General features: G+C 44.5%; 1 protein-coding gene across 2 annotated transcripts in view; it reads right to left on the reverse strand.

Moving 5' to 3' along the window:
* The window catches only part of LOC144762425 (cytochrome P450 2K1-like), a 242,737-nt gene that overhangs the window by 158,960 nt on the left and 66,802 nt on the right, over window positions 1-16,975 (reverse strand). The gene's annotated exons all lie outside the window — the stretch shown is intronic.

The raw sequence follows: 16,975 nt of genomic DNA on the forward strand, positions 1-16,975 counted from the left end.
AGTGTATTTAAACTATAAGTACATGCTGTACAACATGTCCCAAGGGGTGCATGAAGAGGTTGGTGAGCCCCAATGTGGACCTGGGGATACACTGTTAGGATTCAGAGGTGCTCTAGGCGGGAGGCTAGCAGACTATGAACGGTTGTTTCATTATATCTGACTAGGTGCCTGGGAGGTACCCCCCGCATGAGTATTGCATAAGTTGGTCGGTAGTCACATTTCAAGGTTTGAGGATTCACACATACCGTGAATTGAGGCGGTGGTCACATTATAGATCAAAACATGGTAAGGTAGTGTGGGGGAAGGTGGGAGGGCTTTGTATATTTCACGCAGGAATTGATGCATGGGCCCTAAGCCAAATTGCACAGCAGTAGTGGCACCACCCTACGATTAAGCATGAAGTATGAGAACAGGAGTTCACGCTATGGCTCAGTCTTATAACTTAATCTTGGTCTCGTGGAATGTAAACAGGCTGAGTAATAAACTGAAGAGAGTTTTGGTGACTAGAGATTTCTCTAGTTATAAGGCGGACATAAAACTCCTTCAGGGGACTCACTTGATATACATGCAACACAGTAGCCTCGGGCAGGGTAGATACAAGGTAGCTTCATTTACACAGCATACCTCCAGTTCAAGAGCGGTGGTTATTTTAATAAAGAAGTCTCTGACCTTCCATATCCTCTGCACCTGATCAGATATGGCGGCATGCTACACAGCAATAATGGGAGACTAGGAGGGTGTGAGGTTCCGTGATTTCCGAACCTGACTCCATTTTGTCTGAATTGTTCGTGACGCCATTTTGGGTTGCCCTCACGTAGGCCTGTGGAGGTAACCGACTAACAAAGTTGCATGGGCTTCATTGTTCATGTACGTACTAACTAGGCCTTTTCTGACTTGTGAGTGAACTGCAGGACGCTGACCCCGTCACCTGAAACTGACCCTTTGCGAAGCCAATTTTCCCAGCTGATTTCTCAGATTGCCAATCAATGTTCAGGACATCGTTAACTTTAGTTCGCTTGCACATATCTTATCCTATTCAGCATCTGAATTGTTCCTTTTCTTACGACTTTTCATTATATGGGTAGTGCTTTCATTTATGAGTTTGTCCGGTGTGTGGAAATCGAATTTGGGACATTCCTAATAATTAACTTGTGGGTTGGTACAATGTAAATCGAGCTTTTACAATGTGATAATGTGTGGGAAAATGTATTTCATTCGTCAGTGTTTGTCGCAGTGGGTGTGCATTAATAATGAGCAAAATGTGGATAAAAAGTGATGTCTTGCTCTATGAAAATTGAGCAGTCTCCTGAGTTGTACACCGTGTTGTATTGCTGGGATTACTGTTACTAGCTGCAGCTAATAAATTTGATCTCTGATGCCATCCAGAAGCATTCCGTGTCTCTGTATACCAAGACAGATGAATCCGAAGACTTTGGGCGTGCCCCTAGCGCCGCTGGGTTCTAAAACCCGGTTCTTCAGTTGGCGCCCAATGTTGGGTGACTTCAGCGGTACCGGTCCAAGCCCGAGGATCGTGAGGAGCCACGTGAGGAAATTCTGGAGGAAGGCCGCAACTTCATCGACCCCTGCATGTCGACGTGGACCGAAGGTTTTTCTGCGAGGCTTCCCGCTTTCCGGCGGCTACGAAGGACTGCTGCCCTGACTGTCACCCTGTCTTGGACCCTCGATTGATGCTTTGTAGAGCCAGATGATAGACGGTCTTCTGGTGGCGTGACAGATATTTTGGTTAAGTATAAGTGGGTCGCTCCCACGACTTTGTTTTGTTTCTTGGTTTTGATTTGGTTATTGCAATAGTCGAAGCCGAGGGGCTCGTATATTTACGAGTGTATCGATAGTTGATAACCCCTTGAAGTTTGAAGCTAGATTAGTGAGCTATAAGATGCCTGGTCTTAGCAAAATTAGGAATGGTTTAGTTGTGGTTGCAACAGGGATTCCCGATTGGAGGATTCGTGTCCGATACCTCCGGTTGGAACTCCGACTTATGAGCTCTATTCAAAACACGGAGTGGGTCCTATCACCTATAATGAAGTATGGGTTCGCTATACAAAGAAAGATGGTGTTTTACGATGGCCCCATCATGGTAGTTTTGAACTAAATATTTTAGATAATTTGGAAGTTGCGCTATTTAGGAAGAAAGCCCGGCCGGCGATGTTTGAATCTTTCCGCCTTTGGCGTAAGGAAGCCAAACAGTGAGAAATTAAGCAAGCACAGAGAAATAGGAAAGATAAGAATATGTCAGTATTACAAGCTGCTAGGCAGTTTAAGGAAGATGGAGAAGAGAGTGCGAGTGAAGTCTCAGATAGACAACGTTGCATGGCCATCGATAAATGTTATCCGGCCTTGCCGCCTTCTCTTTCAAAAGTGAATGAAGACCCTGAAAAAGATCCTTTGATCTCTTATTTACTGAGATTACCACCCCCTTATGTGCAGGGTGCTACTGCACCTCCATTACCACCGGTTGTTGCACCCTTTGTTGTTCAGCCCCCTGCTGTTGTTCAGCCACCGTTGCTTCACAGATGGTTCTCCCTCCTACGGTGCAGCCCCCTCCAGGGCCGCCAGCTTTGTCACCAGCTTTGCCTCAAACTCCTTTGCCTCACACTCCTGTATCTCCGACTCCTGCTATTTCTGTCCCTACGCCTTTCTTGCCTCAAAACACTCTTTCTCCTGTCCTTATGTCCACTTCTCCTTCTGCTCGAAAACGAATGACTGAGACTGTTGCTAGTCTTTTATCTCCACTCTTTGGGTCACTGAATATGACCCCTGTTTCGGAACGTAAGCAGAGTCGTAGTCAGCTTCCTGGTCCCGAAGAGCGGGCAGTGTTGGATCTTTTGGCTCGTAGATGGGTTTTGAATGCTTCTAGGTATAATTTGCAAGCGGTTAAGGATGTTTTCTTTCAGTGGGAGCCGCCCAAGCAAAGGTATGTTTTTGATGTAATGTGTACTTTTCTTCGTCAGGAATGGGAAAATAATGAGTTGGGTCCGATTCCGCAGGAAGTGCTTGATATCCAGTCAGAATTTGCTAAAGGGACGATAGTGGAGTCTGATGTTGCAGACGCCGTAGAGACGATACTTGTTTTTAGGTCTAGGCTTCCGCCTCAGACATTGTACGAACCTGATTCCTTTGTTAGGAGGAAAGTGAAGCAGTATCCTATGAGAGAGGTTCCCCCTGTATGGAGAGAAGTTGTTGCTAATGCTAATTTGGGTGTTCAGGCTGTACCGGCTCATTTTCAGCGAGTGTGGGTAGATGTCCCTTGGAAGAGAGCAGAGGTCTTGGCTCTTAAGCAGACCTTACCTGACCCCCGTAAAAATCCTGCTGGTTATTACAAGGAGTTGTCTCAGACAGTTGATGCGTGTATTATGAATTTAACTGACATAGATATGTTGATGGGTAATGTAGTTCCTCAACCTTTGTGGGCGAAGATCCGTCATGAGGATCATGCGCCAGAGTTAGGAGATACGTGGGTTAATATTACTGCTGCAGATGGTCGGCAGGTAGGAGGTGCCAAACCTGAACCCTTAGTTGCAGAATTACCTGGTAGGATTATTAATTTGATGAAAACTATGATGCCTCCTTTACGAGTGAATTTGGGATAAGTTAGCAGCATGCACACAAAAGAGAGACGAGAGTGTGTCTGATTTCTTCACTAGGTTCATAGTGGTCAGGACATGAGCACGGAAGGTGGTCAAAGGTTGTTCGTGGACAAATTTGTCTTTAATTTGCTTCCCGAACTTTCTAATAAGTTAAAGGACTCTGAGAGTTCATGGGCTGTTTCTTCGTCGGCCCAGATATTGGCTACTGCACAATAATATGAGAAGAGGGATAAAAATGAGAAGGATAAAGTAGAGAAGAAGACTAGAGACCTAAAGACGAAAGTTCTTTTGCAGAAAGCTTATCCGCCTCGTTTGAATCAGCCTCAGTTTCAGCAACCCCCACAGTTTCAGAGATTGCTACAGAAGCCAGAGTTTTTCGCTCCGCGATTTCTGCCAGGACCTAATCAGTGTGCTTATTGCAGAGAAGAGGTCATTTTAAGAATAGTTGTCCGATTTTGCTACAGTGTGCGAATGGTGTATCTGTTCAGAGAGGTCGTAGAGGTTTCCAGCAAGCTCCTTAGGGTAGGGGACGTGGTGTGTTTCCCCGGAATGAGCGTTCGTTTCCCCCTCAGAATTCTACGAATTGTTTTGACGAACAGAATGTTCCGACTGTTCAGTCTGCCCAGTACTACGCTGATGACTATTGTGTCGAGAGTGAGAGTGCTGGTTATAATGATAGTTAGGACAGCCATGGGCAAAGAGAGGAAGTAGTGTCAGTTCCAGTAGACCAGAGTGGACCTTATGTTGAAGTGATTACATTAGGTGTGGCAGAACCTTTTCTTTTGGATACTGGTGCGACGAAGAGTTCTATTATGCACTCTAAACTTCCTGGTGCACCTTTGTCTGGCTTGACCAATGTTTCAGTAGGATTTTCTGGCGCCCCCGTTCGTAATCCGGTTTCTAGTCCTTTGCCCCTTTCTATTGTTCCTCGTGAATTGGAAGCTCCCCTTATTATAACGACTGGTTGTGGTGAGAATCTGTTGGGTTTGGACTTGCTGAAAAGATTGCATGCGACATTACATTGCTCTCCGTCGGGAGTACATCTTACGATGGGTAAGAAAGTGATTTCCCCGATGTATTTGTCTAAAGATTGTTTTCCACTGGAATTGCGTTCTCTTCCTGATACACTTTGGGCTACAGGTCCCAATGATGTTGGTCTCTTGCAGATCCCACCCTATGTTGTTACCCTAAAGTCAAATGCTAGGCTACCTCGTATTCCACAATATAAAATATCTAGTGATGGAGAGAGAGCTCTTTTAGCGATTATTTTTGATTTGGTTGAGAAGGGTGTAGTTGAAGAAACGGGAGGTAATGTTTGTAACAGTCCTGTTCTGCCTGTCCTTAAGCGTACTGATGCTTCTCAGCCATCTGTGTACCGGTTTGTGATCGATCTTCGAGAGGTAATAAAATTGTAGTGCCACAGTTTCCTGTTGTCCCGGACATCACTGCTTTGTTGACTCTGATCCCTGCTTCAGCTGCTCGGTTTTCAGTTATCGATTTGAAGAACGCTTTCTTTAGTATTCCAATCACTGAGGAAAGTAGAGCTATTTTTGGCTTCTCTTTAGGAGGTCGAAGCTTCTGGTTTAAACGTGCTCCTCAAGATTATTGTGAAAGTCCCTCCATCTATAGTCAGGCGTTGAAAACTCAGCTTGATAATTTGGTGTTGCCTTCTGGTGCTACTCTTATCCAGTATGTTGATGATCTGCTGGTCGCTGCTGATGACGAAGAGATTCGTAAAGAGGCTACTCTTTCTTTGTTACGACATTTGTAGTAACCTACTTAGGTCATCTCTTGTCGAAGGAGGGACGACGATTGAGCCCAGAACGAATTCAAGCGATTGCCCAAATGACTGTGCCACCCACGCAGAGAGAAGTGCGTGCCTTTTTAGGTATTACTTTGTATTGTAGGCAGTGGATCCCGAATTTTTCTTTGTTAGCAAAACCTCTGTTGGCGCTGACTCTTAAAGATACTCCGTATTCTCTCCCTTGGTCTGACGAATGTCAGAAAACTTTTTCTGAATTACGTGATGCATTGTGTTCTACTCCGGTGTTGGGTACCCCGGACTACAGTAAACCTTTTACACTGTATGTACACGAGAGAGAAGGTTGCGCATTGTCAGTGTTGACGCAACAATTTGGAGACAAGCAGCGCCCATGCGCGTATTTTTCAGCTACGTAAGATTTGGTAGCTAGGGCGTTGCCGAGTTGTTTGAGAGCTACAGCGGCAGCGGCTGTTTCTATCCGACAGTCTGCTGGTTTGGTATTGGATAATACGTCGATTGTGATGGTCCCAGATGCAGTGGATACCCTATTGAATAGGACAAAGACTCAGCACCTTACTAGTGCGCATTTGTCAGGCTATGAGTTGACCCTTTTGGCTAGCCATGTGCACATCAAAAGGTGCAATGTGTTGAATCCAGCTACGTTGTTGTCGATTTCTGTAGAGACAGATGTTCAGGAACAGCATGATTGTTTTCTTCGGACAGAGGAGGAAATGAAGGCTAGAGTTGATTTAAAAGATACTCCTCTTTCGAATGCTGATGGTACTCTATGGGTAGATGGTTCGTGTTTTAAGCTTCCTAATGGAGAGTCGACTGCAGCATATGCCGTCACAACTTTACATACAGTTGTTGAAACAGCACGTATAGCACAGAATTCAGCACAAGCAGCAGAGTTAATAGCATTGACTAGAGCGTGTGTGTTGTCAGAAGGAAAGCGAGTGAATGTTCATACTGATGGCCAGTATGCGTTTGGTGTGGCGCACAGTTTTGGACGCTTGCGGAGAGAGAGAGGATTTCTTACTTCCCATGGTACGAAAATTCAGCATGGGCAATTAGTGAATGAACTCCTTGAATCACTTACTCTACCAAAGCAGATTGCAATTGTGAAGTGTAGTGCGCATAGAAAGGTTGTGGATGATGTGGGTCGAGGGAATGCGTTTGCGGATGAAGTTGCGAAAGAAACGGCGAAAGACATGATGAGTCAAATGTATGTCGCGGGCCCTGCTAACTGGGTTATGTCTGGTGGAATGTGTGAAGACACAATAGAAAGTGTGAAGATGATTCAGGCTAAAGCTATGGAAAAAGAAGTGAGTGTGTGGAGAGAAACTACGGGTATGTTGGATTCAACAGGTTGTTGGGTTGAGTTGTTGGAGCACCAGCGGTGGTTGTTGCCTGATGCGTATGTGCTCCCAGTGGTTACTATGGCTCATGGAATGGCTCACATTAGTTCGAAAGGGATATGCAAGTTGTTGGCTTCAGTATGGCAGAATGCTGGAATTCCTAAATGTGCTGAGAATGTGGTGAAGCATTGTATGATTTGTCTGATGTATAATCCTGGAAAGGGAACTCCAACTCCAGCTGGTCATTTCGCTTCTCCAACGTATCCGTTTGAAGTGATACAGCTAGATTAAATTCACATGGAGAGATGTAACAACCTAAAGTATGTCCTTGTGGTTGTTTGTGCCTTTTCCAGATGGATAGAGGCCTACCCCCTAAAGGATAATACTGCCTTATCTACAGCCAAGGTTTTGCTCAAAGAGTACTTCCCCTAGGTATGGTTTGCCGAGAATGGTATGGAGCAACAATGGAAGTGAATTTGTGGGCCAGATCATGAAGAAAGTGTGTGCGGTTTTGGGTATCAATCAGAAATTCCATGCTGCGAATCACCCCAGTCCGCTGGACTTGTTGAATGCTATAATGGCACTCTGAAATTGAAGTTAGCTAAAATACAAGCGAGCTCTGGTCAGATGCCTTGCCATTGGCCCTTTTGTCAACAAGGACGACAGTACATTCTCGTATGGGACTTAGTCCATATGAAATTGTTTTTGGTCGTCCGGCTAATGTTTGGGGTGTGCCAAGGCCTAAGAAATACAGTGATACCGAGTACCCTATGCTGGTGGATTACTTACATGACTTGACTGCTAAATTACGTGTTCTCCACCAACAGGTCTATGACAGTTTACAGACAGCGACTGCGGATCCAGGACACGCAATTCAACCTGGCGATTATGTGCTTACTAAGAATTTTCAACAAACTAAGAACTTGGAGCCAAGGTGGACTGGACCGCATTTAATACTATTGTCAACTCGGACTGCAGTTAGGGTAGCTGGTAAAAAGAATTGGGTCCATGGTACCCATTGTAAAAAGTTCCGTTGCCCTTACCGTATGACAAGTGGGTGAGGGGAGGTATAGCTGATTCTGAATGCGTAAGAATTCCTAGATTCGTACATTTTAGTGACGCACATTTGGAATGGACTCAGTCAGAACGTGCGGACGATGAAATTTTGCAAGCTGCTGTGCCACCGCATTTAAGATTGGACACAACGGATCCGGAAACACTTTTTCAAGAGCAAATTGTGCCTGGAAAAGAGCGCTACAACCTAAGACCGAGAAAGGACAAACACATGGACAAACAAAAAATTGCATTTTTTTGTTGTGAGTTACACCTTTTTCAGACAAGAGACTATTTTTCTTTTTCTTTTTCGAGTCACCATCCGGACTCGGATGCAGGGTAGCGGTATAGTCTTAAGGGGTGAGCCGCAAATTGACGAAAGGTCTGTGGTTCTTGGTCGTTAGTACGATCTTGACGCACACTTAAGTGAAGAAGGTAATAGCCGAGAGCAGCACGTTAGAGGATGGAGTCTTTTGAATCTGAGAAAGGTGTTAAGAGAATTGATTCTAAAATGAAAATGTGTACATTGGTCCGTAGCAAATGTTTTTTGATATTGTGTTTCTTGATGCTTTTGAATATTATATTGGCTCGTGTGGGTTGGATTGTCTATATTACACAACAGACGCATGCATCTACGTCCCAACCTTCTCTTTCTTTTTCTACTGTTTCTCCGCATGAATTTCAGACGTTGCCTGAACATGAACAGACACGAAGATCAGAATTTGTTAATAATTCATTTATACAATTGTTGCATCAGCATCAGCTAGTAGTAAAACCCACAAATTGCTGGGTATGTGGTCTTATGCCGCATACGACAGATAAGGGAATGCCATATTTAGGTTTGCCTTTTTCGCCTAATGGGTCAGTGTGGGCACTCCAAGCAATGTTTATTTATGCGAATGAAGCATCTCCTGTACGTTCCGTTAGAGATAATGCGAGTAATAATGCCTTGATACAGGGAATAGTAGATATGATCAGAGATATTGATGCGTATAATGCTATCCCCAAGGATGAGGTACGAGCATATATTGGTTGGAATAAGACTGAATATAGCATTAGCCTGACAGAGAAGGAGAGACGAAAAAGGTCTCCCCCTATTTGGATTGTACCCCACCGAGGTAATTTTTGTCTGCAAGGAAATGGTCCGAATCCGAGAGCTCAGCTTGGTAAGAGTGTGTGTGTTCACACCTATGTCTATACATCCCAGAAATCTCCACCGTTCGTGCCAGCTAAAGGCACGTATTTTATTTGTCACGATAAAGCAGATACATGGTTGCCACCTGATTTTTCAGGTACATGTTATGTGGCGTTTTTGCTTCCCCCTACATACACTGCTGCTTTCAATTACCATAAGACAAGATATGGTAGTGGTGTCATCGATGCGCAACATACTGTCGCACAAGAAGCTGGAGACTTCTTTAAGGGTTTCGTGCCCTTTTGGGGTCCTAAGGCCAATAGTAGGAATATTCGTCAGCTTACGAGAGTGGTTGAGGCCACTATAAATGAAACAGCTGGTGCCCTTAGCAATATTACAGCCGAGCTTCAGGCGGATCGTCTTATGACGTTACAAAACCGTATGGTTTTAGACAATATACTTGCAGATAGAGGTGGGGTATGTAAATTGATCGGGTCTAGTTGTTGTGTATTCATACCAGATAATACCCCGACAGTGTACCAAGCTATTTTGAAGTTACATAAGTCCGCCGAGTCAATACATGTAGACGAAGGGAACTGGTCATTGACTGGATAGTTTTGGGGACTGTTGTCCAGATGGGGATGGAAGATTCTGATGTTCCTTGGTATGGCTTTAGTTATCCTTTTCTCGTGTTGTTTGTGCATCCAGTGTGGTCCCGCCATTTGTAGTCTTTGCGCTACGATGTGTGTGAGAAGATTCGTCCCGAGAGAAGCGAAGGATAATAAAATGATGCTACAGCAACACCTTGATCACCTGATGAGAATAGACATAGACCTGGATTCAGATTGAGATGAGTTTAGGTTATTGCCTACGTAATGGCAAAAGGAGGGTCTGAGGTTCCGTGATTTCCGAACCTGACTCCATTTTGGCTGAGTTGTTTGTGACGCCATTTTGTGTTGCCCTCACGTAGGCCCGTGGAGGTAACCGACGAACAAAGTTGCATGGGCTTCATTGTTCATGTACATATTAACTAGGCCTTTTCTGACTTGTGAGTGAACTGCAGGACGCTGACCCCGTCACCTGAAACTGACCCTTTGCAAAGCCAATTTTCCCGGCTGATTGTTGTCTGAGATTGCCAATCAATGTTCAGGATATCGTTAACTTTAGTTCGCTTGCACATATCTTATCCTATTCAGCATCTGATTTGTTCCTTTTCTTATGACATTTCATTATATGGGTAGTGATTTCAATTATGGGTTTGTCCGGTTTAGGGAAATCGAATTTGGGACATTCCTAATTATTAACTTGTGGGTTGGTACAATGTAAATCGAGCTTTTACGATGTGATAATGTGTGGGAAAATGTATTTCATTCGTCAGTTTTGGTCGTAGTGGGTGTGCATTAATAATGAGCACAATGTGGATAAAAAGTGATGTCTTGCTCTACGAAAATTGAGCAGTCTCCTGAGTTGTACACCGTGTTGTATTGCTGAGATTACTGTTACTAGCTGCAGGTAATAAATTTGATCTCTGACGCCATCCAGAAGTATTCTGTGTCTCTGTATACCAAGACAGGTGAATCCGAAGACTTTGGGCGTGCCCCTGGCGCCGCTGGGTTCTAAAACCCGGTTCTTGAGGTGAAACAATGATTCGCCTTCATATTTATGCACCACCGGGTTTTCACTTATTCACTTTACAGAAAGAGGAGCTGCTTTTAGCGAGTTTCCCAAGGGCCTTTATGATAATTGGAGGAGATTTTAATTTGGTACATGCTACATGCATGGACAGAGTGAGTAACAGATTGGAGGTGAGGGCCACAAGGTGGAAGCTGGAGGGCTCCCTGCAGGCCTTTGGACTTCAGGATATATGGAGGGATCTACACAGGGAGAAATGGGGCTCTCATTTTATTCTCACTAAAATAACATGTCAAGCAGATTGGATTTAATCTTGGCACTCAGAGATAGTGGAGGAAGGTTCTTGGAGGCTAAATACTTAGTAAGAAGGAGTTCAGATCGTGCCACCCTACTGGTCGCCATCACTACTGCTAGAGAGAGAGAGAACCTCATCCATGGAGGATAGCCACCTGGAGGCTAGCGAAAAAACAAGTAGTGTAAGAACTAAACAAGGCCACATACCTTAACTTCTGAGAAAATACAGGCAGGGTTGATAGCACCAGTGTGAAATGGGAGGTTTTCAGTGCCATACTTGGGGGTGAGGGGTGCTGATTGCTAGGGAAGTTAGAGAGAAGAGGGAAAGAGTGAAGCACCTTGAGAATCTAGAACTCAATATAGAAGATTTAGAGTGACGACAAGCCTCACATCCGTAGACATCACCTTCTGTGACATTAGAGTGCTAACGCATGGAATACAATGAGGTAACAGACATGAAGAAAAAAAATCTTTCCTGGACAAACAGAAGTTCATCCATGAAGCTGGAGATGTGGCAAGTACATGTTTGGCTTATATAGGCAGCAGAGAAATTGAATACATCAATGTTAAGGGATTCCAACTAGAATCAGTGCCCTTTTACGCCCCCAGGTTTGGGAGTAAGGAGTTGCAGATTAAAAGTTTTGTGAAAAGACAGCTCAATCAAGACTCTGACCTTGGAGCAGAGGGAAAGATTAGAATCAAGCCTATCTGAGGTGGAAATAACAGAGGTACTGGCCCAGATACAGGCGGGAAGGCCCTAGCCGTTTTCCTGTGGTACTTATGTATAACGATGCCCTGCACAAGGGGTCACTGCCCGATGATCTTCGCCTTGCTACCATTGTCCTTATACGTAAAGCAGGGGAACCTGCAAAGAGGTGAAACTTATGTAGAGCAATCACGTTACTTAACGTCGAGGTGAAAATCCTGGGAAAAGGGTTGGCTGATAGACTCCGTGGGGTGGTGGCAGATTTAGTGCATCTGGACCAGACAGGCTTAATACCTTGCTGCTCAACTAGGCTAAATCTGAGAAGACTTGATAATAACATAGTGTCATGTGGCTGGTAGGAACATTGTTGTTTTTCAATAACTTAGCATGAACACACTGCAGTTTGCCTGCTGCTTTTGCACACGTTACTACACATCTTTATTTTTGCAATATTTCAATTACTGCATTCACATGAGAACTCATCGCTGCGTTGGTTCACTCTCTGCATTTTCCTGGGATTTTGACTGAACATTATGTTCAAGGTCGAAAAACAATGCCCCCTTGTTATTTCGTTCTGGCCAGACCTTAGCCCTTAAACATAACATACCGAGGCAGCTGTTGTTTGGAAATTGTACTTTGCTTCTTAGTGGAGTTCACAAATTAGGTAAGACACTCTTGGAGAGGGACCTTTCCAGGGAGAAGAGCAAAACAGCACCTGGGATGTCGATCAATCATCTATTGGCTGTTCATGAGTATACACCAGCGAATGTTGCGCGAAATTATTGCCCTTGTCGGTTACTAGAAGTTCAGTTGACAGCCTGGGAGCATACCATATGGGTTAATGGTGCCCTTCATCACCCTGTTTCTGCAGTCTGTGTATGACCCTTATCGGTCAATGGGGCACTTGGCTCGTGCTGGTTGGTTTAACACCACATCCAAATTATCTTAATGTTACACTCTCAGACTTACATCAATTACATACGTCTTTGATTCATATACACAGAAGTTTCATACAGTTTACGTCACGTAATATTCAAGTGGCTCCGGCTGGAGCCGCCCAACAGCTGCCTGCACATGGTTGTGGCCTTGTCATTAGAACCATCATGATTAATTCAGTGATGGGCAAACGTCCTCGAAATAGAGATGATTTTCCATAATGGTTGTCAGAAATATTTGAGCAACTCAAAGCTATTTTCCCACATACTACTCCTGTGGAAAAACACATGATCCTTCAAATGAGTTTACCTAGTGGTATTCTTCCAGGTTTAGCAGATTGCAACAGTTGGGGGACGGTGTCTGCAGCAGTGTATACACTGTGTTTTGGCACCCCCCTCGATGAGCATCCTATTGAGCGTTCTCAAAAAGTTTCAAGATAAATACAAGGCTGGTCCAGCCGTGGAGTTGGGGGATGAGATTAGTGGGAATGTTCCCTAATGTCTCCAACATTATTCTGGCCTATGTCAAAGGTGAGGCAGTTAGCTTGGAAGTTCATCAGCGCCTATTGGCAGTGACGGACATGGACAAGCAACAACAGTTGGAAATTATTATTGCGGATGTATGTACATCATTAGTGTGCCTGGGCGGTAAATTCCGTTCCACTCGCAGAATTTGCAGAATTTGGGTAATATAGCGTTCTGCGGAGAATGCGTATTTGCAAAAATTCCGCAATCCGCAGCTTAATGGACTTTTTTGCTTGTTTGCGCTTTCAAAGTGTGTGTTCGCGAGATATTTTCCCCCGAGCATGCAAACAGCGCTTGCAAACAGGAAAAAATCATTGCGAATGGGCGGAACAAGCGATTCCGCGTGTTCACAGAACTCTGCTTGCTCACAGAGCTTTGGTAGCGCAACTATGCATATTCCACCCACCCCTAATCATTAGACAGCAATATTTTGGGAATAAGACCTTTTACTCTGGTACAAAATAAGCCCCCTCCTAAGGAGCCTTGGAATAAAAATCAGCGTTAGCAAAACAGAAGCCTGCTTCTTGTGCTGATTCGCCACCATCAGAGGCTTCTGAACATAGATAAGATTTGCGTGACCTTTCTAAAATTAAAACACCAGAGAGGTTCCAGGTTTCTGATCCTCGTTGACATCTTTCCTTTCAGGAATCGTCAGACCAATAGTTCGGTGGGGGAGGACATCAGGCTCGCAGAGAAGGTGAGTCTGCGCAAGCAAGACGCGCCCCGCAGCGCCAGTATAACATAAAAAACAAGCAGGAGGGACCACCTCAATTTTGGGCACCATTTCAGAAGAAAAAGTTGCCACTTTGACAGCAAAGTATGCCTCAGGAACCCCACTCCTCGACAGCGCTGCAGAGGTTACCATAGTGCGGGAGGCACTCTACGATTGTCTGGAGGCGAAAGCAACTGACACGTTCATTACCGTGGAAACAGCTGAAATTCGAGTAGCACCCCCCTGATAGACTTTATGATTTTGGTCTCCAAATTGAAGGTGATATTAAACGCACAATCAAGGCGGTCTTTTGGGACAACCCTACTTCTTCTTATGATATTTTGTTAGCGGAGGTTGACTAGCCTTCCCCATTTGTTCGGGCCTTTCTTAAAAGAGAAGACTTTATTCTCCCAAGTGTTTCCCATTATGTCTTGGAGGAGGCTAAACGTGAGTACACGTCGGAATGGGCATTAGCCCTTGCTCCGGCTGGTTATTGCAATCAGGTGGGTTGGGATAAGGATTCCCTTGTACATGAAAATCCTTTGCAATCTATTCCACCCCCCCAATCGCACTACCCAATTAGGCGTGAAGCTAAAGCTTCCATTAGTGATAGTCTTACCCAGTTGGAGTACCAGGGTGTGAAACGAACCCTGTGTCCTTTACATGAATAATCAATTTTTTCCGATATTGAAACTGGACGGTTCGTATCGTATCATTTTGGATTACTGACATTTGAACAGTCATGTGTGTACCTTTGTACGACAGAACACCCACAGCTCTGCGTTAGTCAATATCAAACAACTCTTGATACATCCAATGATTTTTAAGGTCACAATTTGGCCCCTGAGACCGGTGACGGGACATCATTTAGCGCCCCTAGCAATCACAAAAGGTTTTCTTGTTTCGCCTATGGTGTATAAGAATAGCCCCAGCACATTTGCAGCAGGAACAGTGTCCCTTTTACACGAGATTGACCCTGATGCCATCTCGTACATCGATGACATCTATCTGACGGATGATAAATTGGTACCACATCTTGTGCGTGTGGACAGCATCATACTGTCTTTTGCTGAATTGTCATAGATTGCCTTTTTGGCAGTACTCTTTCTAGGATATTAGCTTAAAAATGAAGGTCGGGCTTGGCTCCCCACTTTCTGGAGAAATGTGCACAGTTGCAGTCTCCATCTACTCTCAAATAATTGCAATCTTTGCTATTTTTTTTAATTTTGGGAGGACATATGTTCCTGATTATGCCCAGCTTATCAAACCTCTTTATTCTTTGATTTTCTTACTCTGCTTCCTGTTGGCTCCTGGAATACACTGTGATCCTTTGGTATCTGCAGTCTGATCTGCTTGCGACCAACTACTTGTTAACATATGACAATTCAACACATTTGCCATAGAGGAGATCGTGAATGATATAGAAATAATGGGGACCCCAGAAACGGTGGATGCCATAGACCGAAATTTAACATAGATCTAGGTGTAAACTGTGGGGATACTTTCACGATTAGCCCGAATGGAAGATCTGTCGGTGTAGGTGAGCTGGGGCCGCCTGCTACCCGGGCTGTATCTTGTCTTAATGGTGTATCTGAGGACACAGGGGATGATATTAGTAAACTAGTCTCCTGGAATATAGCGGGGCTAGGCTCCAAGCAAGACTCTCAGGAATGGAGAAGTTTTATAAATACCTATGATGTGTGTATCTTCCTGGAGACCTGGCTCTGCGAGCCATGTTTTAATGAAGGCTATTTGAATTATCACATCCCAGCATTAAAAGGCGCAAAGGGGCGACCGATGGGTGGCCTTACTATGTGGGTAAGACAGTGTCTAGCGTTTACTATCAAAGTAATTGACACCAAAAGTAGAGATATTCAACTTATTAGAATTGACCTGGGTTCACAGGGTTGGCTCGACATCTACAATGTCTACGCCAGGGGTAATAGGGGAGGGAGGTCAGAAGTTTGTGTGGCTTTGGGTTCCCTCCTCGAAATCCACTCGCTAGACAGTAGTGTTGTGATAGCGGGTGATTTAAATAGAACTTTGAACCCCTGGCTATCCAAGAAGACTGGGCAGGAGATGAGGAGGATAGGCAATGGGGTGTCCCTAAACTACATCTGAAACCTGTCACTCGTTGGTCTGAGGACATCATCTCCTTAAATGCAATATGCTACGAAAGTAGCTTGAGGGCATTAAATGGAAGGACCTTGAGCGATAAGTCAGGGGCAAATACCTTTGATAACGGGCGATCCAGGAGCCAAATAGACTACGTTTTATGCAGTTTAAAGCTCTGGGGACAAGTGATCGATATGAAGGTAAAATCTAGAATAGAAAGCGATCATAATCCGTTATGTGACAAACACAAATGGTGGGTTCAAAATAGTGTGGGTATGACACATGAGGTAGTTAATGCCCCTTTGACTGTTCCAACCAATGACATGCGCAGGCTAAAATGGGTATACGTAAAGGCTAACCAGCAAACTATAAATAGTATTAATACTCAGGTTGACGAAGCGGTAAAACTCCTTGAACAAGTAAACCTAAGTGACCTAGGCAGTGATAAAGCAACCAGTATTCACGAAAACCTTTTCTTAGCTATTAGGGATTATTTCCAGAAACCTGCAAAGAAAGTTAATGCAAGAAACGCCAAACCAGTGAAATGGTATAACGCTGAGTGTAGGCAGACTAGAGCAGCTCTAGGAGCCACGATTAGGGGGAGGGATCTAGTGTCTATTCGCCTTGCTAGAACAGAGTACAGAAAAAGCATAGCCAATGCGAAGAAACAGTGGGACGAGCTCCACTGGCAAGAGCTAAAGGAGGCCAGTGACAAAAAAGACTCAAGGTTATTCTGGAACATTGTCAAATGGGGCAAGGGGGGTTTATCGGAGCCTCCAGACAACAATGTATCCCAGGAGGACTGGATCAATTACTTTAAGCCACAGTATGCAGACACTCAATTCAATAATTTGATGGCTGACTAGAGGCCTTCCTTTTATAAAGACAATTTATTCTGCAACAGTGAAGTTATTATGGCCCTGAGCACAGTTTCTAATGGCAGAGCCCCGGGATTAGACGCGGTGCCGGCGGACCTTTTCATCAATGATAAGGAGCGCTGGAGCAAATACATCCTCCTCCTATTGAATGCGGTTGCCAAGGGCGCTAATATACCGGCGTCATGGCAATGCGCAGTTATAATTCCCATCTTCAAGAAAGGAGACAAATCGCAACCAGGAAATTATAGGCCCATAAGCCTAA

This window comes from Lissotriton helveticus, chromosome 6 (genome assembly GCF_964261635.1).
Source record: "Lissotriton helveticus chromosome 6, aLisHel1.1, whole genome shotgun sequence".
Lineage (NCBI taxonomy): Eukaryota > Metazoa > Chordata > Amphibia > Caudata > Salamandridae > Lissotriton > Lissotriton helveticus.